This window comes from Odontesthes bonariensis, chromosome 11 (genome assembly GCF_027942865.1).
Source record: "Odontesthes bonariensis isolate fOdoBon6 chromosome 11, fOdoBon6.hap1, whole genome shotgun sequence".
Classification (NCBI taxonomy): domain Eukaryota; kingdom Metazoa; phylum Chordata; class Actinopteri; order Atheriniformes; family Atherinopsidae; genus Odontesthes; species Odontesthes bonariensis.
The window spans coordinates 12371211-12396162 of NC_134516.1; the positions used below are offsets into that span (position 1 = coordinate 12371211).

General features: G+C 40.6%; 1 protein-coding gene across 2 annotated transcripts in view; it reads right to left on the reverse strand.

The window, feature by feature from the left end:
* The window catches only part of filip1l (filamin A interacting protein 1-like), a 94348-nt gene that overhangs the window by 13051 nt on the left and 56345 nt on the right, over positions 1–24952 (reverse strand). The window contains exon 1 of one of the 2 annotated variants that reach the window (XM_075477565.1): positions 246–621. The exons of the other annotated variant lie outside the window; for it this stretch is intronic. The gene's annotated coding sequence lies outside the window, so the exon portion shown is untranslated. Of the gene's footprint in view, positions 1–245; positions 622–24952 lie in introns of those variants that run through there. 2 annotated transcript variants of the gene reach the window in all.

Here is a 24952-nt window from a genome sequence, read left to right on the forward strand (position 1 = left end):
GAGTTGATTTCTTGAGCATTTCAAACAGGAACCACACAAAACAATCTTGCTCTAAAGCTGGAGAGAAAGCTGAAAATGACATTACGGTGTGACAAAATTCACAAGCACATCAGCATGAAATAATGTTACCCGGCTGTGTCCAAACCTGTCAAGAGATTAACAGCTGTCCTTAAAAGTTTTGGAAGTTTCTTTTTTTTTTTCCTTCTTCTCCTGAATACAAAGTTTTTTATGTTCAGAGTTCCTACCTGTGGTTTTTCCAGGCTTTACTGCTATATGCTCATTATCTTGCCGTACAACAGCCGACCCTCAACTCTTCCTCTCACTCTGAGTAGCTGTAATGCGGGCATTCCTGCAGTCAGTCCAAACAATAAGGGATGTGCTCCCTGGCTATGGACCATTACATCATCAGCATGCCCTTATTTGGGGCTTTGCATTGCAGCAGCTCACAAGAAGGGGGTGTGCTTGCTTGCTTGCCTGCTTGCATGTGTGGCTGTGTGGTGTGCTCATGTCTGAGTGGGAAAATGTTTAGCTAAAGGTTGAGAGGTAAAGAACATGGAAAGGTATTTTCTTGACGTATGTAATGTGTGAAATATCTGCCTGACTTGTCACTGCTCCAGAGGCAGGGCAGTAGGTGAAGAGAGATGAGAGGTTTGAGTTACAGTCTTTCCTTTTGGTTCTTGTCAAATTAAGTCATTTATTGAGCCAAGGAGGAAGAAAAAGATAATACAGCCGACATATTAACTTGAATTCTATATTAGATTCAATTGGATTTTCTCAAAGTGTTCACAGACCTACTCACTCTATTAATCACACCCTTGATCTTGTGCTGACGTACAAGGCGCTCCTTGGTATAATTCACAGCTGCGTGCTTTAAAGCAGAATGCAGGAAAGTTGGAAATAATATGACCTTCATCTAATTTAGAAATGTCTTCATTTGTCTGGAAAGATTGTCTAATAACATATTAGAAAGCCCCTCTGTAAAGCTAGAACTGCTTACTATTCATCATTGATGGAAGAGAATAAGAACAATCCCAATTTTTTTTTTTTTTTTTCATCGCTGTAGCCTGGCTGACAAAGACTCCAAGGTCTGTTGAGCCATTTAACTCTTGGTAATGGTGATTTTAATTAGCTTCTTCACCAATGAAATTGTTTCTATTAATTTTCTATTATAATCAATACTTCCATATTGGAATTTGATCAATCTGTCTTTGTTGACTATATACCACAGAGTTTTTAGGTTGTTGTAATTAAACCTTGAAGTACCTCGAGATGTTGGTGCTTGTTGTAATTTGGCACTTTATAAATAAAATGAATTGAGCTGAATTGAACAGAATGGATTGCTACTATACAAATGTGTCTCATGTTAACATCAAGTTCAGGAAGAAAAAACCTGGACTACAGGAGTTATATATATATTTGGGAATTTGAAACTTTGCAGACCTTCTGAGTGAACCAAAAAAGCATTAGAACTCAGAGTAAAAGAATATTATAAAATTGAAATAACCTTCTGAATTTAATGCAAATAATAATAATCCATATTTAGGTATGTCCAAAGGTATCAAACAATAAGATATATTGATCAATCTAGCTTAATTTTCATCTATCTAAATGATAATTAAAATTCACATAGTGAAACAAAACATGCAAAGAAGAAGAATACCCCAGACACAGTTGTTGACACTAACATTTGGATACAGAGCCTTAGGCAACAATTACTAAATGTTTAAAAGCTTCTTGCACGTATATATGCCGTTAGCTTCTGTCACTCTTACACTGCTATGTCTTCAAGTTCCTTCCAGAGCTCTTATGTACCAAACCAATGTGAAGGACCTGTGAGTGGCCCACTGGTAAGCCTGCCAGAGTCACCAATGTCTGGGCAAACGAATATCACTGGAACACACTGCAAGGAAAACAGGGCGCACACCAAATTACAAGAGACAGACATTTGCAGACACTCCAGATGTGCCCCACGACTGATCGTCAACTTTGTATATTAAAACCCTGAATTTTCAAGGGTCCTCATTGCAGAGTTTAGCACTCATTTCTGACACTAACACACTTTGCTGTATAATGACTTGGCAGTCCTCTGATTTCATAGTTGATTTTTTTCTATGGTCAGTTTAGTCCCTCCATTACCAATGGAAGCAAAGCACAAAATGATTGAACCTCTGCAATGTTTAACTGTAGGTAGGGTGTTCTTTTTATAATAGGTTACATTTCACCACCAATAAAAGAGTTCTGCTCTGGTTCTTCTGTATAGAAAATGGATGGATGGTTTGGGGTGATGCCACCACTACTACTACTACTACTACTACTACTCGATGTCAGCTTGAGGCTCTTAAGATTTCTCATTTGACGTTTTTCTATTCTATTTGGGTAATGCTGAACTGGAATGGGTAGACTGGTAACAGCATGAACACTGAAAATGAAGAGCATCTCTTTTCCATGCTCTACCAGCACCTCCACAACTCTTATCTGTGGTTATTAAAGCCAATTTAAGCTCATGGGTCCACAAACAAAACAATGGATTTTCACACCACAGTGTAATCATAGCTGAAGCCCACACATATTGCTCCTTAGCACTGGCATATTGTTCACACCACAATGCCACACTGTCCTTTAATTATCAGATTGCTCTCATTGACCGTAACCGGTGACTAAATCCATATTTGAAAGGTTAACACTATGAGTCACCTATTGTCGTCTAGGAGCAAAGTTTGTTGCGATCTGTCAGTCAGGCTATTGCTCAGCTGTCACTGCCTCTGTTATTGTGAGAAAAATATTCCCTGTTTATCGAACAATGGGACGTGTGACACTGCATGATGTAGGAATATACGAGGAAGTAAAACAGCAGGAGCTTATGGCTGGTGTAAGGTGACAATACGTGACATTCGGTAAGACAGCAAATTAGTCACATATAGAAGTTTGTAAAAACACTCAGCCCTCAACCCTGTCAGAACACGCTTCAGGCAGTATGTCGAGGTTATAAGTAATTCCAGCAGTGAATAATGAGGGCAAGAGTTCTGTCTCCTGCCTGCTGAATTAAATATGTCATGACTTCACAATAGCTGAGGTAACTGTTGCTAAATATTATGAGCTTTTCCACCCAAGTTGAGGGAAACACATTAGCTGGATTCATTCAAAGCAAATCTAAAGCAAGGCTGTGATGTAAAAACAGAAGCATGGGATGTAGCAAAAATGAACACAACGGCAAAAGGTCAGCATGTTGTCTGTTGGTTTTCCTCTGGACAGTGCTGGATTGGATCAGAGACTGTTGCGATTGGTGGCAACGGTAGGAGTAAACTGTAACTATCTAACTGTAACTGGTAAACTTGCTATGATGATAGGAAACACGACTGGTGTGTTTAAACTTAGTCAGCTAAGATCCCCGCCCTCACCAACCTGAAGACCAAAACTGTAAAATCGAAATGTCCGATCTTTGCCAAGCAGCGTGCTCCAAGAAAAATGCCATTTTGTGGGTTCTGATGAATCGACTGCATGCATCACACTCTGACCTAATGTCTGTCCGTTAATGGCAGACATAGCATTGTCCCCGAGTCGTGGTAGATGCCAGACTAAACCCACAAATTTCACAGGAGGTAAGGTCCAAAAAATTGGCCCAGTGGCTTGTGTAAGAAATTGGAGTCAATCATAATGTTTTTTGACCTATTGGTGGAGACAGTTGCTGGAGGATAATGAATGAGGCTGTGTGGAAAAAAAGTTTGGATAGCCATCCTGTGCATGTAGAAGCCAAAGATAGCATGATAGCTGCCTGTGTAAACACTCAAAAGTTTATTTCGTTTTTAGTCTTCGACTTGTTCTTTGTAGCAGAAAACAGAGTAGTGTTGTAGACTTTTCTTCAACTGCAGTATGCCAATTGTCACATATGTTGATGACAGGTTAAGGCGAGCGAATCAGAGCCCAGAGGTTGGGAGCATAACCAGAATGACATGGTTGAATTCTGGTGGAGACCTGAGTCTCAACACTGTCCCTTGCTGTCCTTTCTCCAGTCTGCTTGAAATTATGACAAATTGATTACTTAGAAAGACTTTCCCCAAAACAACTCTTAAATCTTTAAAGCACCATTTTATGACTTGCCATGAGGCTGTGGGAACCGGGACACTGTAGCGCTCACTTGCGTACCGCAGGATTGATTTCAGGAATTAAAAAACCATTGTTGCACAGTCTGCAGACTTGGAGTCCAACAAATGTCGACTGGAGCTCCAGCACTAAACTATGACATACTCTAGTTTTGTGTTCTTTCCCATTTCCCTGCAACAAAACTGTTTGTTCTTGGAACAAACAGCTCGGTCATCCAAAATTGGATTCTATTTCTGGATCTGGACACATTTGGATCTCTGAGTACTGTACACTTGAAACAGATGTTGGGGATCAAACAACAAGAGCAGGCCACATAAACATGTTTGCTGTGACAAACCTCTGCCAAATGACAAATAGTGGGGAAGATTGAAGATGCATTGTGTAACCGCTAAGGAATGACTATAGCTCTGACGATGCACAGAAGAATGTGGAGGTTTGGGATTTGGGTTTGAATGAGGAACGTGGGCTCTTTGGGGATGCAGTTGTTAAACCCAAAGGCCCGGTCTTTCAACATATTCTGAGGGGGTAGAATGTCAGGAAATTCCAAACATGTGCTAATGGTGAAAAATTAGCTTTGATGGAAAATTTCTCTCTGCTGTTAGAGGCAGCCAACATTCCAAGATTGATCAAACTGCCCCTTACACTGCGACCAGGCATTAAAAGCTATGTTTCAACAGATTCTATTACTGCGTCACAAAAAAAATGCTTCAGGGCTTCCGTGTAGCCCCTTGTGGCTCAATGCCCGCCATACAGTGGACAGCAAAGTTTCCAATTGGATTCTGGCTCTCTTCCACAGCGTAACGGATTATCGTCCACACGATACATCAAGTTTCCACATACAACTGAAGAACAAGTCGCAGTAAAAAGTAGATTTCATTCTATTGCTGGTCTTCCCAACAACATCGGAGCAATGGACTAATGAAAGCACCTTCCCCCTCCATGAATGTCCAACTCATTTGCAACTCCCAGTATGTTTATGTATTTTCTGCAGACGCTTTGATCCCTTACCAGTGTAGGCAGGTAGAGTAAGGGGGTCTTGCTAAAGGACCTCTACTGGAGGTAGTACCTTTCATGCAGGGGATTTGAATCTAGGTCACCCACATGAAAGGTGGCAATCTTACCACTACACAATCCTTAATAGTGCACACAACTCCTTCATCTTACAAAACAGCTCGGTGGACATGTGTCTCGAACAAGGAGCAGCTGGTGACGCATGGCTCATTGGTACATATCTTTTAATAATTAACATTTTGTTGAACTTTTTGTTATGATTTGTTTTATTTTGAGATTTCGTTATTTATTGTAGAAGCATTTATCATCATATAAACTTACTCGTTTAGCCATTCATATATTTTTGTATTTATTTTGGATTCTAATAGTTTCAGTCCTCCATGCAACTTGGTTTATTTTTTTTAACTTTCTTTACTAACTCTATACCATCCCCTTTGGTCCAGTCTTCTGATGGAAAGCTCAGGACAAAAAAATGTGCACATATATCATAAAATTAACTCTTAATATTCCCATAACAATGTGTAATTTAGAAATCTTCTTTTTTTTTTTCAAACTTTCTCTTTTGCCGACACTTTACTTTGACTTATTTACGAGTGAATCTATTTGGTCTGAACACCCACGTCCACTCTAAAGTGATGAACATTTACAGTAACAGCTGTCATAGGTACACACTAAGGTTTTGTGAATGTAAGCAGGAAACACTGATGTTTAAATTTGTATGTAAGTAAATATTTGTGTGTGTGTGTGTGTGTGTGTGTGTGTGTGTGAACACTACCTGGTACCTGTTATGAGGCATGAATCAGATAAACCATTAATGTCCAAACCAGATGGAAGCGAGAGATATCCCAGAGAGCAGTATTTTTTTTTTTTTGAAGGAGGGAATGTGTTTCTGTTTTCACACACGTTTTTAAGGATCAGGTGAACTGTCGTCATTGCAGATGAACCAGACAAAGTCAGAGACACTGTCACCCTCTCACCTCAGAGTGTTTTCCGCTGCCTGTATTGCAGCCATCGCAAATGAAGCCTGATCTTTCCCCGTGTGCTTCGCGCTGTCTGACACACACATGCTCGTGAGATACACACAGCCTAGGGGCTGATTACCTGACATACATGCATGACATCATCAGCTTGTAATCAAATCCACATGTCTCCTTTCCCTCCTCCTTTTGCTCTCCGAGTCTATCTCTGGAATTCTTTCCCTCTTTTTATCCACCCATGACTTTGTCTTTATGCTTTTATTTTCTCCTCTTCTTTCCAGTTTTTCATCCCTCTTTGTCCACCACCTCTGTTTTCTTTTTGTTTATTTGTTTTTTTTCCTGCCTGTGTCGGGGGTCTCTGATCTCAGCCTGGGCCTCAGCAGGAGTCCCACTGTTAAAGTGGAACACGATTTGCCGGGCACAAAAAAAGAAATCTCATGTGGACATTTACTGGCCTTTTATGGCCAAAATCAGGTTTTTATTGCCAGTCTCTGGCTGAAAATCTTTTGTTTGATGATACACTGTCAGCTCCAAATAATGGTAATGGGATATTAGATCACACTTTTGACCTGCATTCACTTTGTTTTTGACTCCACTCACCATTTCATCACTTCTTTATGCTATTTCTGCCTTTTTTTTATTATCCCATTTTATCTTATTTTCTTTCTTCTATCATTATTACCACAGTTGTGCATTATAGAGTCTTTAGTTGTTTGCATCTGTCTGTAGGTGTTTTATAGGCTATTTTGTCATTATTTTATGAACTTTGACATCTAAATTGTTTATGGTGATTCATCGGTTTCTTACTCATGTTAAAGGAATATGCCACCCCCAGGCCAAATTAAGTGTATCCCCGCATTCCCGAGACATAAATAAGTGTGTGGGAGCGTTTTCCTGGCGACCCAGGCATTGTCCGAATCTCACAGCACTGACCACTGCTTGGTTGCGCGTAATACATACATGCTAGCGTCGCCAGCGTCGCCAATCGAAATATTTTGCCCAACGTGAATTAATTTACTTGATTTACCTTCTAATTACTGTGTGAGTGGTGTACTTTCACCATCGAGTGCAAATGACTGTGTAAATCTACACGGAAGTTTGGTTTGCTCATGTCGGTTTGGGAACTAGTTTCCAGTGCGGAAAACACAGCCGAAGCACACTCCCCGCCACGTCATTGGGAATTCGCACCCCCGACTTCCTCAAACAAACCAGCGTGAAGCAGCCAGGGGGGAGGGGGGGGTTTCCGCACTGGAAACTAGTTCCCAAACCGACATGAGCAAACCAAACCTTCCGTGTAGATTTAGACAGTCATTTGCACTCGATGTGAAAGTACACCACTCACACAGTAATTAGAAGGTAAATCAAGTAAATTAATTCACGTTGGGCGAAATATTTCGAGTGGCGATGCTGGCGACGCTAGCATGTATGTATTACGCGCAACCAAGCAGTGGTCAGTGCTGTGAGATTCGGACAATGCCTGGGTCGCCAGGAAAACGCTCCCACACACTCATTAATGTCTCGGGAATGCGGGGATACACTTAATTTGGCCTGGGGGTGGCATATCCCTTTAACATCGATTCAATTAATTTCTCCTCATCAGCTTACAACTCTCCACAATAAACAAGCCAAAAATGTTTTTGGAGTGTTGTGAGAGTACACACATATATTATATATTATATAATTTATTTATATATAAATAGATACCATTAGTAGAAGAATTCAGAGAGAATTTAGTTCAGACTTGGTCCCTTCTAGACTTTTAGAAAGAACTCCTCAAGCCACTATTCAGTTTTCCTGTCAGTTTGCTTTGGGTCTTGTCTCCATCACTGCAAGATGCTCCTTTCATCATATATATAGATATATATATATTATATATATATATCTGTGGGGATGGCATTTAAGGGGAATCTATGGTTTACTGTGTCCATAAGCAAAGACCATCTGGGACTACAAATGCACTTGAGGTCATCCTCATGCTACCTTTTGGGTTCAGCTTTGCTGATGCATCTAATGCGTGGGCGACTGGTCTGCAGTATAATACAGAGGTGTGGAAAGCACTGGTTCTCCTGCAAGCCTCCTCAAAATAAGGGTCTGTGTTATCCTTCTGTTCCTCGTCGTCTTGGTTTGGTATGCTGGCCGGTAGCAGAGGGACCCAGTGGATCCTCATGGACTAATGAGGATGTGTCACATGGCTATGAAAACCATGATGTGCCCTTGAATGAGGTGATGATCAGTGTGTGCCCCCCCACCCCCACCCCCGCACCACACACACAAACACACACACACTGTTGAGTGTTGTGGGCAAATACTTAAATCTCCATTTAATAAAATCAACAGATTTAGCTTCTCGTGGTCTGATGGTTATTCATAAGCCTTTTGGCACATTCTCTGCAGAATGTCATCTGCCTTTTTCGTGAAGAATACGTTCTGTGTGACTCTTTTACCACAATGTCCTGATTGATAAAGCTCTGCACCGATGGTTGCCCTTCTGTAAAAGTCCGGATTCTCCACAAAGGAACTCTGGATTCATCGTGACACATTGACTTTTTTCGGTTACATCTCTTACCGAATCTAAACACATCTGATAACTCCAATTGGCTGGGCAGTCAGAACTGGGAAGTGGTTTCAAACTTGTTTACTTTTCAAATAATGCAAGTCGCTTTGCTTTTCCACAGATCTGATTCGTAACACAGTCACGTCTTTCTGGTCAAAACAGAAAGTCACGAAAATACAAATTTCGTAGGAAAGGTTCTGCGTGCACCGTTCAAGTAAAAGGGAAAAGACTGAAAAGCCTTTTGTCTTTTTGTATTCAACAGCAGTTTCCGATCAGAAAAGTCTTCAAAGGGTCCAAAAACCACCACACGTATTTGTGGACACAGAAATGCAACCAATTTTGAGAAAATGTCCAACTAAAGATAGATTGAAACAAATGTTCTCTTTGCTAATAGGCTTTAGTGTTCTGTACTTGTTTCTGGAAATATTGTGCTCTTGTTTCTTGACACAAACTTCATCTTCTCCTGCAGCCTCAATGAACTCTATTTGTATATTTGTTTCTTTACTTGTGCTTTTTTTTTTTCTTATTTATGCTCTGTTCTAGTTAGTCTTTTGCAATCGAGTTCACATTGGTTTGATAAGAGACAGAGATAGAAACTATTTGGAGGTGGTGACAGTGCAAAAAAGCCATTTTTTTCCTCAATTCTTTCAAGAACATTCCTCTGGCTTGTTGTTTTACTCAGCTCCGTCGGGACAAATAGTCCCCTGTACACAAGTGCATAATGGGGGAAGCACGTCATCTCGCCATGCAGCAATATAAGATTATAGACAGGAATCAGTCGTGGAGCTTCAGATTGAAGGGCTGCACAGATCAGAGAGGCTGTAATTTACAGGCTGACAACAGCTATTGCTGAACAAAGGATTGCACTTGTAGGGAGAAAACCAAGAGAGGTGTGTACAAGTGCATCTGTGTGTGAACACAAGGCGACGGGGCAGGCGTGTGTCTTCTGCCCTCAATTGGTACAGCTGATAATCATTACCCCAAAACCACTTTGGACTTTGAAGTAAAATCGCAAACACTTAAGCAGGATGTTGCGATCATTGTTTGCACAGACGTGGTGGATTTCAAAGCCTTGGGGCCACACATCAACCAGCAGCCATTACATGTACCAAGCGGCAACGACTTGGCCCCGGCTGCTTTCACATAATGGTCTATACACTACAAACACACCCGTTTTTACAGGTTTGTGGAAGGTTATTGTGATGTAATTTGCATTTTCCTTTTTTTTTTGCCCCCTAACAAAGCTGCAGAAGTAACTGTTATAAGGCAAGTTGAGCTACAGAGCAATAGTTCTGTTATTAAATTCACGCAACTACGCGGCTGTTGTTCCGTTCGTCTTAACACACAACACTGACCGAAGCTCAACAATAGAATGTCTATATTGTAACTTAGTAGGAAATTCACAGGAAGAAGGGAAGTTATACACACAGGCACACACTAATCTGTCCAGCTGTCAGGTGAGCAGGGTGGATCTGCCCCTAGATACTCTTTGATGGCTTCCTGATGGATTAGCATTGATCTCAAAATAGTCTGTGGGGGCCTATAAAAGCTGCTCTTTAATCAGATTTCAAGGGAGCTGAGCCGCGTCACGAAGCCTCAAATGCTCCCTGGCATTTTTCCCACCTGTGTGCATGTACATTGCTCTGTTGATTGGCTTATTTGCAACACGAAAGCTGTGTTTGCACTTCTATCTCACCCAGCTTCCACAGGGTCGACCTGTTTTCACAGTAATTGATAAGTAGAAAGGAAGGTGCCACTTTACTAAGAGTCCAACCACTACCTGGTTAATCTCTTAATGTTCGTCCTCCCAGAGGCAGCACCAGCATCCCATTCAGTTAAAGATAACTATACTTTATGATGTTGGTGCTTGACTGGAGCTGCCTGGTTGGCCTGGAAAAAATTGCACCCTAACCACACCAGTTGTTTATTTGAAGGCCAGTTCAGCTGAATTCGGTATATTGGAAATAAACCGCAGCTCATTTTTTTTCTGAGTGAAGATAAGCACCGCTTTCTGTTTAACCACCCAGTACGTCCGACACGCGTTCTCATAACAGCAGGGACGACAAACTTCTGTTGAATGCGAGGGCGTCAGCAAATGAAGTGGAGGAAAGTCTGTCATCACCGCAGTCAAGCCAAGTCCTACTAAGATACTCAATCTCAATCTTCGATTTACAAACACTCTCCAGCATCTTTAAACAGAGGAAATGAGTTTCCTAATCTAGTCATACTTTCACAACCACTCTGATGTATTTAAAAAAAACCAAAAAGTCCAAAAGTCGTGTGTACACTCATCTTATAAGGATGTGACTACATTGTTATTTCCATCGTGGCCAAAAAAACAAAAGTCCATCCATTGGTGAAAATCTGTGTACGGTCAAGGCGATTGTAAATGAGTTGCAGAGGAACGTATCTGACAAAGTTACAGAGCTTACATAAAAAACATGAAAACACACATTTGCAGTAAATTGGTGGGCCTCTCTGTGCTTCGAACTGGGGTTTGTATTTGTGTGTATGTAGGGTAGCTGGTTCAGACATGTTCTTTTTCTAGACTGATGTTCTCCCCGTGTATGCGTGGGTTCTTTCCGGGTACTCCGGCTTCGTCCCACCGTCCAAAAAACATGCAGGTTAATTGGTGTCTCGTTCATCTCTGTGTGGCCCTGTGATGGACTGGCGACCTGTTCAGGGTGTACCCTGCCTCTCGCCCGATGACCGCTGGGATAGGCTCATAGAGGCTGCCCAGAACATTCTTCAGCATTCTCAAGAAATAACACATTGTAACTGTGTCTAAACTCACCGCTGGTCGTCCAGGCATCTCTGCTGCAAACCACCCAGCGTAGTCTGCCTTTGGCGAGAGGGAGTGGGTCAGCTGCATCAGCCGCGTGTTTTGCTAGCAAGCGAAATTTGAGACTCGACGCGTTCCGATGATAACGCAGTTCCCATCGACATTAACGGCAAATAACTCTAGGCTTGTCAAGAGAACCATCAAGCAGGAGTTTGAACATGAACTCCCCATTCAAAAGACCCTTTTCTTTATCCCTTTTAGCTTGCCATCCACATTTAGGCCATATCCCTTTTTGATTCCCCGCGCTACGGGGTGGACGGGGGCTCACATTCAGAACGTGCCTACGATAAACTTGGTTCAAAAGAATTTATGGCATTTAGAGCAGTGTTTCTCAATTCCGGTCCTCAAGTACCACTGCCTTGCATGTTTTCGATGTTTCCCTCCTCCAGCACACCTGATTCAAATGATCAACTCAGTGCAGTGGCCTGATCAGGAGCCATTCATTTGAATCAGGGTGTGCTGTAGGAGGGAAACATCGAAAACATGCAGGGCAGTGGTACTTGAGGACCGAAATTGAGAAACACTGATTCAGAGGATTTTATTTTATTTTTTTCGTGAACTCATTTTGTCAACTGATTTTCAGTTCCTTGTGTAATTTGCAAATATGTATACGTGAACTTTTAAAAAATTATTTTCACAAAACCATTGAATTAATAAGGAGGAACAAACATGTCAGTTTCAGAAGTAAAGTCTTTCAGAAGTAAAGATGTCGAGGGGGTTCGTTTCTTCAATTGGCAAATAGTTTAACAAGAATAATCCATCCATTTTCTTTACCCACTTAATCCAATTTAGGGTCGCAGGGGAGCAGCTGCCTATCCCAGCTGTCATTGGACGAGAGGCAGGGTACACCCTGGGTGGGTCACCAGTCCATCACACAGGGACACACAGAGACATACTAGACATACAACCATGCTCACTCACACTCACCCTGGGGACAATTTAGAGTCACCAATCAACCTGATGTGCATGTTTTCGGACAGTGGGAGGAAGCCGGTGTACCCAGAAGAACTTGCAAACCCCACACAGAAAGGCCCCAGCCGGGATTCGAACATGTAAAAATAAAGTTTGTCAGTTAAATAAATGAAATGTTAAGGTTAGGGATGTACCGATACTGGTATCGGGCCGATACTATTCTAATATACTCGTACTCGTTAAAGTTAACCGATACCATGAACCGAAACTAATTTATTGCATAAAGACCGCGATCAGAGGGTGTCATTTTTGTTGTATTTTTTTAGATAGATAGATAGATAGATAGATAGATAGATAGATAGATAGATAGACAGATAGATACTTTAATGATCCCGAAGGAAATGCAAGCATCCAGTAGCAGACATAATAAAACAGTAAAAATGTTTATACAATAATAAACACTTTAAAAACAAGCTAAGAATTTAAAAAACTGTTTAAGAATATAAAATATAAAAATATAAAGTGACCAGTGAAGTGACATGAAAGTGAAATATAAAGTGATCAGTGAAATTCAGAAGTGCCATCACTGTTGTACAGCTCTCAGTGTACATTTTCAGTCTGTTGGTGGAGCAGGATTGAGACAGCAGTCTGCCACTGAATACACTCCTCTGCCTGATGAAGGTGTTGTGCAGAGGGTGGTGGGCGTTGTCCAGTATGGACAGCAGTTTGTCCAAGGTCCTTCTCTCTGCCCCTGTCACCAGAGAGTCCAGCTCTGTGCCCACCACTGAGCCACCTCTGGCGGATTGGCGGCTAGGGGAGATGTCGAGCTAATCAGGAACAGTGTGGTTAGGCTAGTGAGACCGAAACCTGTCTTCCAATTCATTGCATTTTTTTTGTGGTAGAAGTATTGGCATTGGTTCTCGGTGTCTGCAAGTACTCAGATCCAAGTATCGGTATCGTATCGGTTTGAAAAAAAGTGGTATCGCTGCATCCCTAGTTGAAGGAGCCATGGCATGAAATTTTCACTTTTTAAGGTTGTTTAACATTAATATGAGTTCCTCTAACCTGCCTGCGGTCCCCCAGTGGCTAAAAATGACGATAGACCTAAACCATGCACTGGAAATTATTCTCCGCCTTTGGTAATGTGACCATGCAGATGGCCTGATCGGGAAAGCTGCCTCTTATGATGTGGAGGTTGTTTCCCCCCAGAGCCCATAAATGGCTATGCCAAAACTGCCTTTCCCCGCCCACAGCTCTTTGGCCAGCTCATTGCGCTGTACATGGATGTAAAAAAATCTGTTTAGAGCTCCTGCATCAGAACCTCTAAAGAGCCAGTGGACAGATTTTGTTTTTTCTGGGAAAGTGACGGAACCGAAGAGATTTGTGTATGTGTGCGCCAAATATTTCACAGACGAATGTTTCCAGAACTTGGGCCAATACCGAGCCCAAAGGAGAACCCAGACACCCTGCGGAGGAAACTCATTTCGCCCGCTTGTATTCGCGATCTCATTCTTTCGGTCACTACCCACAGCTCGTGACCATAGGTGAGGGTAGGAACATAGATTGACCGGTAAATCGAGAGCTTCGCCTTCTGGCTCAGCTCCTTCTTCACCACGACGGGCCGGTGCAGAGCCAGCATCACTGCAGACGCCGCACCGATCCGCCTGTCAATCTCCTGCTCCATTCGCCCCCTTACTTGGGGAAGGATCTCATTCCCGAGAGTAAGTAATTTAACGCTCTATAATTGTGTTGCTTTTCTGTATGTACAGTATAGTTACATAGCTTGTTACCACAAGAAAGGGTTTGTATCGTTAGCTATGCAGCTAATAGCATCTGCAAGCTCTTATCTCTGTCAACTGGGCTGTTGGAGGTGTTTGCATGCCCATGAGATGGTTAGCTCGCTCATTTTAGACCAAAACCCCCGACTTCAAGCTTCCTGAAGAACAATGAATCCGCAAATTCAGTGCATTTCATCAGGATAATGATTCATTCATGGTTCCTGTCAAAACGGTCAGTCTGTCTGTGTCGTTAGCTCTGCAGCTAATAGCTCGGTCACTGTCGCTAATGTAACGGTAAATAGCATGAGGTATGCGAGTGGACAACTCATTTACTATAACGCGAGTGTTGTATACTTATTTGTTGTTTTGATAGCCGTCCTGCTGTTGGTGTTATGGCGCGCACGATATCTGCCTTTCCCCTGATTGAAATGACTCGCGCTACGTGCATCTTTGCAAACCAGAGCAATCAGATGAGAATGTCAAAATCCTCACTCCTGCTTTCCCCTTCACGCACACCTTTTTTGCTGTGCCTTGTGTAGCACTTGCTTGATGTTTGACTGTGTTAGGAGAGTTGTTCAGTAACTAGTTCGCCATATTGTCAAAGTAAGCTCATATCAACAGGTTTCGCTAGTTTTACGGCATAGGGCTGCTGTGCCATAGCGATTCACAAAACATTTGCGCATGGTACCACGGGCGTAAGTAAGGCCACACCCCCACCCTCCGCTTTGCCTCGCCTTTCTCCTCCTAATTTGCATTTAAAGCTGCAGACCCTAAACAGCAGAATTCTGGGGGAAAAAACTCAGATACAGTATAAGGGGACAACTAAAGCCTATAAAAATATATAAAAGCCTCCATTTATTTTCATGCCATGGCACCTTTAAGGTCTTTGTTTACTTTATCCATTTTTCATATTGCTTCTTGACCAGCTTTTGCAGAGATCTTCTGGCTTTCTTGGACTGCATGCATAAATGTAAGTTAAAATCATTTTTCACTTCATACTATCCACATTTCATCATTATTTGTAAGCTTTTTCATTCATTTTGTATCATTCTTTTTAGTGGTTGCAATGAAGCCAACTCCTACTAAGATACTCAGTCTCCAACTGACAAACAGTCTCCAGCATCTTTAAACAGAGGAAATGAGTTTCCCAATCAAGTCATCCTTTCACAACTGCACTAGTGGAAAAAAAAGTCTAAACGCCTTGACCTCTATAAAAAAAATACACTCCATTTATATGAATGTCATTTCAAAAGTAGAACACGAACTTACGGTGAGGCATCTTTTCAGCACTATAGCCCCCGTCTGATGAATAGCCTGCCTTAGGGCCGCAGAGAGTGTTGATATTTTTAAAAACAGGCTCAAGACCCACCTATTTAATTTGGCTTTTAACTAATGTCTTATTTATACATTCATTTAATTATTTTAGTCAATTTATATTTTTAGCCCTTTTATTATTTTTACTTTTTACGACAGGGTTAATTTTAGCTATTTCCTATTATTATTTTATTTTATCTATTTATTTATTTAATGTTCTTAGCCTTTGTAGTTTTATGTTCTTATTCCATATTCCCAGTGTTTCCTCGGTGGGGGCTGCTTTTAAACATGTATAGCACTTTGTGCTACATTTTAATGTATGAAAAGTGCTTTATAAATAAAGTTTGATTTGATTTGATTTGAATGTTAATTCTATAGTAGCCAGAAGGAACCACTAAATCACTAAATTCACTGAACACTGTTCATCGCTGCATGCATAAAGGCAAGTTGAAAATCTTTTCCAATTCATATTTTATGCATTTCATGACCATTGGACAGCTTTTTCATTCATTCTGATCCTTATTATTGTTTTCCTTCATTTGAAATAACTTTCCTAAAATGATACACGGCGCATCTTGTAGTTTGAGTCATCATATCTTCAGTGTTGAATATTACCTTTTTTTTTCTCTGATTTCGAGTGTAATATGAAATTAGGCTAATTTGCAACTTATATACTAATTTGCAGTAATCAGGGCATATGAAACAGTTAACATTTTAGACAGATCAAAACGCGGTCATTGACCTTTTTTTGTTGATATCACGCTGAAGCGCGTTCCCATCTTTGTCCCTGTTCAGTTTTCCTCCCCTACCATCTCTTTATTCCTCCATCATCCTCTCATTAACTCTTTGTCCATCTGGCCTTCTGAGTCTGTGTTTCTGCACCCTCTCTCTCTGCGGATGACACGCCCTTAAAGCTCTCCAGATGTCCTCATTCGTCATTTATCTGAACCCTCTCATAAGGCCTTGGCTCTGTACGACCAACAAAGTAGGAGCAAGACCTCAGATGACACATGCATCCTTTTTTTTTCTGAATTGATATCTCACAAGTAAGGGGGAATTAGAGGGATTACAAAGAAGTAATAGATCAGCTGTTACATTTGCTCTGGGAATGTTATCACATCACAAAAGATAAAGACACTAGTTTCTAAAGTAGTGTAATGTATGTTTGAGGCTGAAAAAAGATAAGGTAATGATACGTGTATGAAATCCGGATTGGGCCTAATGGGCTGATTTTCAGTCATAATTTCTGGTGGGTTTAACCAATCTGACAAAGTTTGGCTAACAGATGCAAAAAGATGGAAACTTTGGAGGTTACACAGAACTCCAAGGCCCATTTGAGTGAAATGGAAACCGCATTATCTGGGTGTGTTAGCCCAGTGTTAAGAAGCTCTATTGTGTTTGATTTCGGTCGGACTAACGAGCTAACATGCAATTTAAATGTCCGGTTTTGGTCAAACTGAAAAAAACCCCAAAAAAAACGGGGCTCACAACTGTCAGGGGATACCAAGAGCGAAAAGTTGCTAAACTCTACCTCATTACGTTCATTTCGGTAAACTGTACTAAATCATGACGTTACCTATAATACTGGCAACTGAAAATAGTCACCTGCAAACCAGTTTTGCAAACCCTTGTTGCTACATTTTCCATCTCTTCTCTTTAATGAAAGTCTGTCTAAATCTTCCTTTCCTCACTGAAAAGACGTGGGGCTAAAAGCCAAGTGAGGAAAGACGAACAGAAAACAGAGCGTTCAGAAGAACGGTTACCTCGGACATCAGTAGGATAACGAAATATGGTCTCGAGGGCTGAGTCCTAGAAACAGATCTGCAAGTTTGACTGCTTTTGAAGTACTGTAGAACTCTTTGCCAGGCTTTCTTTTTTTTTTTTTTTTTTTGCTTCAAGTCAAGCCTGAACATGAGATGGGGTTCATTGAGAATTTAAACTTTCTTTTTCATTTTGGTGCACTCACAGCTAAGGGTTGACCAGCATAAGCTGCAGTGCCCTACTGTAATTAATCTATCTGTGTGAAGGTTAATTAGCAAAGAAAATGTTTCGGACTTGTTTTTGAGGCATGGAGTACCGGTGGATAGTTAAGTTTGATGGCCTCACTGTAAGACATGCCAATAGATTATCTTTGCATCACAGCTCTTCTGTCAAATGTGACCTTTACAGCATTGTGACACTTAAGCAGCCAAGTGTTTATTACAACAACTTCCTTTACACGGTTTATTGGAAATGTTTCTCCTCCTTTTCCCCCTCTCTCTTCCTATCTCTCTCTCTCTCTGCCTCATCTAGTCCTTCTGCTGTCCTCTCGACATTTCCATCACAGCTGCCTCACTCGGGATCCTCCCACACACTGCTCACTTCTTTGTGTTCGGCAGGAATGCAAATGATAGTCGTCCGGGGCACGGGGTGTGACAGTGGAATTTTCTTTAACGGGATGCTGCTGTGATGGGCTTTGAGTGTGTGCTGGACTGTGTACTTAGGTGACATCACTCCTTTTCCAGGGTGATCAGAAAGGGAACGAGACGCAGGCTGGGAGGCAGTTTGGGTCCCGGACACAAGTTCTTTCTATTGTCTGCTCTCTTCCTGTCCAGGCTGTCATGATCCCAATTACTGGCAGCATGCCTCAGATTGTCTCTGACTTAAAGTGAAGAGAAGCAGACTGGGTCTGACACATCATTGCTTTCTTTTGTCACGGATAGTTGTGTGTCAACTTTGCATCTGCATTTGTTCTCCAACATCTTTATCCTTGAACAGAGCAGAAGTGCCATAACTATACATACTGTTGAATTCAAGGCAATGTTGGTAAGTGTGTTCTTACAATAAAGTTATTTTGTTTTGAAAAAAGAATATACAGCATCCTACCCGCAGTCAGCCAGTGCTATCTGTAAGTAGCCTCCAACTATAATCATGTTTATGGAAAGCGTAAGAACGCTCCCAGTGGCAAGGTTTTGCTGGTTTTGATACATCAGAGTTGTACTGAAATTTTGATTTATTTCTGCTTTGCATTCTAACTAGCCTGAAAATACAGACAGGGTTACAAAATGACCAACTATAAATCGGTGGAAAGAGAGCAAAAGAGTCCGTTCGGCTGAAATGATGCCACAAACATTACAAGACACCGGACACAACATAAATTATCAGGGAAAAATCATCATTTCAGAAACTCCGACACTGAGGTACACTGCACGATGCCAATGGACATCATCCAAGAAAAAAAAAACAAAAAAAAAAAATAGATTTATTTTTTGGCACAAAACTGCACCATCGCGGATGAACAGCCTGAAGAATGTCCGATAAAATCAAAGTAAATTAGTCAGAGCCTTTGAGGGTCCAGCATGTTTTGAGTGAAACATCGTGAAAGCGTAGGCCTGATGGTGGGTGCGATGATATAGGTGTTCACTGGTGCAAAACATGTTTAGGGAGCTGATGTTTATACAAGAAGCATGTATGTCTGTTGGTATACTTACAAAATGGCTGAGGAAATTATACCCAGTCTCCACAAAGTTAGCAGTAGACGAATATTCTGCTGTTGGGTCTACCTTGACAAAAAGTGACGATACACATCAGTAGATGCAGTATAATAATGCCATGTCCTATAGCGGTTCATCTGTGGCAATGGAAAATGCTCAATCAGAGTTGAAGCATATAAGGTTGTTATCCAAAACCATTTTAATTTGTGCTATCTGCAGCTAAATGTTTTTTTTGTTTTTTTTTTATGAGAAAACCTCAAGTAATTTAGCTGTAAAATATTATAATAAGTCAGAAGTCAGATATATGTGGCATATGTAGAAAAAATCCAGCTAAACGTGTCTGTAGTAAAGCCAGGGAGCTGATATATTTTCTCAGAGTTTTTTGGGGAACCTTTTATTCTGCAACCTGGTTCAAACAGGTCAGATTTTCACACTTTAGATACAGCTTTAACCATGACCTTATGTCATGCCCGATCATAAAATTTGAAACCTCACAGGAAAGTAGAGAGGAAAGGGGCATATAGGGGAGCTGGGATACAGTACAGCCTTGCTGTTTCGGGTCTCTTGGCCACATTAGGCTCCCTGTGGCAAAAAACACTTATAATGTTGATGAAGTGCACCGGCGGGATACCTTAGTGGGGCTGCCTGAAAGGCTTGGATCAGTGGAGTTATTAATGAACAGGCCGACTGCTGGATTTTAGCCGTCTGTACTCAGGGTGATGTCACTGTCTGGATAGACACGACTAGTCTCACCTCAGTGACTGAACACAACAGATGGCTCACATCTGGAGAGAATCCAGAGAGGCATTTTAGCACTGAGAGTTATGAGGTTTTAGTTTTGTCCATTGAGTTTCAGTGATGATGAAGATTGATTTGGATTTTATGTTCTTTTTCGTGCAATTAGCTCTGGCAGGATGCCTAACCTTGAGAGATTTTACGGGATTACAAAAAAATAAAGGAAAATCCGACAACATCTGGTGCCAGAATTACATGAAATGTAACATGCACCTCAGTACTCTAATTGTATTTGCATTTTTTAAAACGGGTACGGTCAATAACAGTATATCTCTTTATTTGTGATGACTACACATGTTAAATGATTTGGGAGACTGAAAATAAGAACATGCGACAATTGAAATATATTTAAAAAACATAAAATACTGAAAATGAGATGATTAGCCATGAGGTTAAATGTCAGCAAGAAAAATGTATGAACACGGGCAACAAAAACTGGCGGACCATTTGTCAAAAGTTAGGTGACATTTCGTATTTATTTGTAAAAATCTGGATAAACTGATCAAACTCAAGATCCCTAATTTCCCTGCAATTGTACGTTGACAAACTGTTGGACTATTTGCCCACGCAGTGGTGAACCACGCCCCATCCCCATTTGGGATGCTCCTCTCATATCCAATCATGATGTTAACTTGTTTCCAATTAACCTGTTCACTTGTGGAATGTTCCAAACAGATGTTTTTTTGTGGGTTTTTTTAAACATTCCTCAACTTTGCCAGTCTTTTGTCGCCCCTGTACCAGCTTTTTTCTGGAATGTGTAGCAGTCATCAAATTCAAATTGAGTAAATATTTCTTTAAAAAAAAAAAAAAAAAAAAGTTTATCAGTTTGAACATCAAATATTGCGTCTTTGTAGTGTTTTTAATTGAATATAGGTAAAAAGGTATGTGCAAATTGTTGTATTCTGTTTTTTTTTAATTTACACAATGTCTTAACTTTATTGGAATTGGGGTTTGTACAACAAAGACGGCCACAGAGTGTGTGCATCTTAAATCTTACAAGTATGCTGTTTCTCCTTTTTTCCTGAATGCTTGGAGAATGCTTTTACAAAAGGCGGTGATGGAACATGATGGTAACCTATTGCTTGCCCAAAGTGCAAATTAGCATAGATTTTCAGTTTTGAAAATTATATGTATTCAGCTAAATTTAGGGTTTTGGTTATTTGAAGATCGCTGCATTCTGTTCGTGTTAATATTCTATAAAGCGTTCCTATCATTCGGAAATAGTAAAGCAAACACAAACAGCATCTTTATACATGACACTCATTAATGGATACATTACATAAATAGAATAGAATAGAATAGAATAGAAAAATACTTTATTGATCTCCCAGTGGGGGGAATTCAAAATTAGTCAAGTAACTCAAAATTGAAAAAAATAAATATTTACAATGATTGTATATTAAAACAATAACAGCAATACTAATAAGAATAATGAATACATAAATAAATACATTTGAGAAAAACATCAAAGTCAGCAGTAACTGTTAAAAAGCCTTATGGCTGTGGGGACAAAGGACCTCCTGAACCTCTCAGTCCTGCAGCTGCAGAGAGATGAGCCTCTCACTGCAGCTGCTAAATATGATAAAAATGTAACTTTTCATATATTTGTCATTATGTTATTAAATGTCTTACCAAGCTGTTTAATGAATGAAAATTGTGTTTGACCTCTCAAACTTGTGTATGTTTTAGCTACAGCAGTTGTTTATGCTGTACAAGAGAGGCATGTAATGGCTTTTTTTTTGCAGACAACTGGGACATTGCAGTATTGGGTACTCAGCAGCTGCATTTGAGTGACTGCGAAACGCTTTTGAAAGTTTTATGGAGAAACCCTAGCATCACTTTTTTTAACTCTCCGATTTCATGCATTGTTTTTACACCCAAAGATCATCAGTTTGGGTTGTCAAAAGATGAATAAAGAGACTGAACTTCTATTTTTGTTGCTATCGTCTATTAGTTTTTCAAGTGATTTAATCCTACCCCGTGCAAAGCAAGAGAAAGGTTCGCAATCGAAATGCAACATTAAAGTTTGGATGCAAAGGCCCTTAAAGAAAAAAAGGATGAGTGCTCAATGAGATTCTTTTTTTCAGGTCATTTAGGGCTGGGTTGGCTTTAATATACAGCTTCTTGAAATGTGAGCTCATAATTTTCTTTGTTTGACAAAAAGTGTGCCTTAAGAATGAGCTCATACTGTACTTACATTAAATTAGAGATCTAGGCACAGTGTTTATTTTCTGTTTGCTCTTTGTCCAAACCGCAGATACCGTACCTCCTCCTTGGCATGTTTGAACTCTACAAGAACCCCTTTCGTGAATTGTTTGATGCTTTTAAAGAGATGGCTCACTTATGTTCTCTGCTTTGGCATGAGGGCAGTGCACCCCGTACAGATTTATAATTAAACAAAATATGAGGGTCTTTCTGGGGAGGAAGATAAGAGAGTAGGTATATATTTTGAGGTTACTATACTACAGAAACCAGAACAAATAAAGCATAAAGAATTTTATGTCATAGTCAGCTCTTTGCAGGAGTAAAACCCAGCCTTACTTGTCTCCCTGCTGACATGGATACTTCCTCTTTCTTCCATTTCACTAAACCATAAGAGGCTCCTGAAACTGGATAGACCCAGTAAACCGTTTTTCCACTCTTTAGTCATACTGCCGACCCCCCCTACTCACCCCCACCTCTTCTGCCAGCAGGACTCACTTTAGTGTCAAGCTAAAACATTTGTCCTGAGATATCCACTAGTGGACAAAAATCTGATTCCATACCATTTTGATCTTTTAGAATGAGGTGCGGAAGCTTTCTTAAATCCTGCTACGACCTCATCGAAAATATTATCACCGGGCATTTTTATTATATAAAGCAGTTGTTTGTGGTTCACGAAGGCTGCAGCTCCTCATCAGGTCAAAATGGCATCAGGAAATGGAGATTTTTGAGTAAAACTAAATTGACTGCATAATCTAATCTTGGAGATGGAATGCAGTGTAATTGCGGTTTTGGGCTTGCATCAAAAAGTCCTGAATTGTGTGGTTCGGCATTTCAGTTGGAGGAAGGTTACTGTTGTTTGCTTTTGCTGTTATGTCACTGCTGCTTTAAAGAAGCGGGCTTTACATTTTTTTGGAAGACGAATACAAAGGATTAACCATAGGAGCCATTGTTTTTGTTGTACTGCTTGGCATTGATCTCATTTCCTGCTATAAACACAGAATTTGGTTTTCCGTTAAATCATGCATCTTATTGAGAGTTAAATTCCAATCCTGCAGTGCTTTTGCAGCCTCTTGGTGGGCTTGTAAAAGAATACCATTTTATAAATAGATATTTCTAAGCACATTACTCACACATTCATAATACATTTTATTAGTTTCCTTGAAAAACAATCCTTTCTATTTCGGAGAAAAGGGTGGGGCTTGAAAGGATCGTGTTTATCCGTGTATCTCAACCCAGAAACATCTTCCAGTCTAATAACCTTACAGGGAAATAGTTCTCATCAATCATCTCCAGCACCTTGCATCAGATCTGCGAGGAGGGAATTTGTAACCCACTCATGGCTCTTATTTCCTGGTTTCTGGGGGTTTCTTGTCAAAGCAAAATGAACTGGAATGGGGTGGTCTCCCTGACAGCTCGCTATTGTTCCTCGCTGTGTAGTGGGAACAAAAAGCTTTAAATTTTAGGTTTCCATCTCACTGCTTGACAGCTGACCGTCTTAGTTTTTAGTCAATCTTCAGCTCAACAAAAATCACTAAGATACCCCCCCCCACACACACACACACACCCAACAAGTATCACTAAGATACCCCCCCCTCCCTCTCCCAACACCAATAATTAGCACAAACTTCTCATTATGCTACATATTGATTTACAGCATAGGAAACCTGACATCGTTAAATTCCTTTCAGATGATAAACGTTAGTGACCGCTGAAAGCCAAACTCCGAAATTTGCCACAATACGGAGCTGCATTTAACTGTAACAAGTGAAAACAGTTGCTATGTTTTTTACTTTCTGTGCTATAAACTGTGTCCAGGAAAAGCAAGTTGAACTCCGTTCAATATCAACATCCTGATACATAGTTACCACCTCCAAATGACAAGCTTCCTCAATACCCACTGAAACTTATAAAAGCCATTTTTAAATTGGATAAGAATCCTGTAAAAAAAAAAAAAAAAAAACACCCAGTGGTCGCACACATAACTACTGGTTTAAGCTATTTGGACATTACCCTCAAACATCAAATGAACAGGAATTAGGACAAAATAGAACAATCGTTTTCTTTGTCCCTCCGTGGGGGAATGTGCAGTGTTGAAGCAGCAGAAGGATAGAACAGAAGAAAAAATAAAAGTAACCATAGGTGGTTTGGTAACCATATTTGGTTTTGTAAGTCTTTTCTTGAGCTTTGAGTGTGCCCGCTGCGTTGGACAGCAACAGCAGGGGCATGAATGAAAAACACAGCCCTCGTCAGACAGGATGCTAAACTTGAACAAAGTATATATAAAAAAAAAAAGATAACGGATTAGTTGGTTCTGAGTGACGCATTTTTATTCAAATTGGACTATTAATTTGATTATCATCAGATTATTCACAAAAAGCGGAATATTTTTAAGTAAATACAAATTTGCACTATATAGAGTAGAATTTTTTAGCTCATCTAAACCTCGTTGCACACTCGCATGCCTTGCTCGAATTGTTATGCAGAAAAAAATGCAATGATAAAGACTTCTACAGCCAAGCAGTGACTCTGTTTTCAAAAGAAAAAGCCGTTCGCCACAATAAGACATTTCAGTTAGCAAAGGCAGGCCGGTTCTTTCCTCCCTCCATATTTCACTCACTATCTCGACTCAGACTTGGCCAGGAGCACATGCTCAGACCTATTGTTCAGGCACGGCAGCTGCCAGCTCGGAGGACATAAAGTTTTCTGCTGTCACTTCCTTCCAGCCTGACAGGACGGGAGGGAAGAATGTTTTCCCTTTGCCATGTTTTGCCAAGCTATAACTCACGACAGTGTCTGCACGAACAAATGTGAGAGGAGAGTAAATCTTAGCAACTCGCTGGCAGGTACAAGTATCCTCTACAATGTCGAGCTTGCATGTCGCTCCTTGGATTTTTCTCTGTTGCCTGTTGCATTTTCAGTCTCCCCATAATTTTTTTTTTCCAGTGCTGCCAGAGGCCGTGCAAAGTTCACAGAAAGTGTAGAAATGTCAT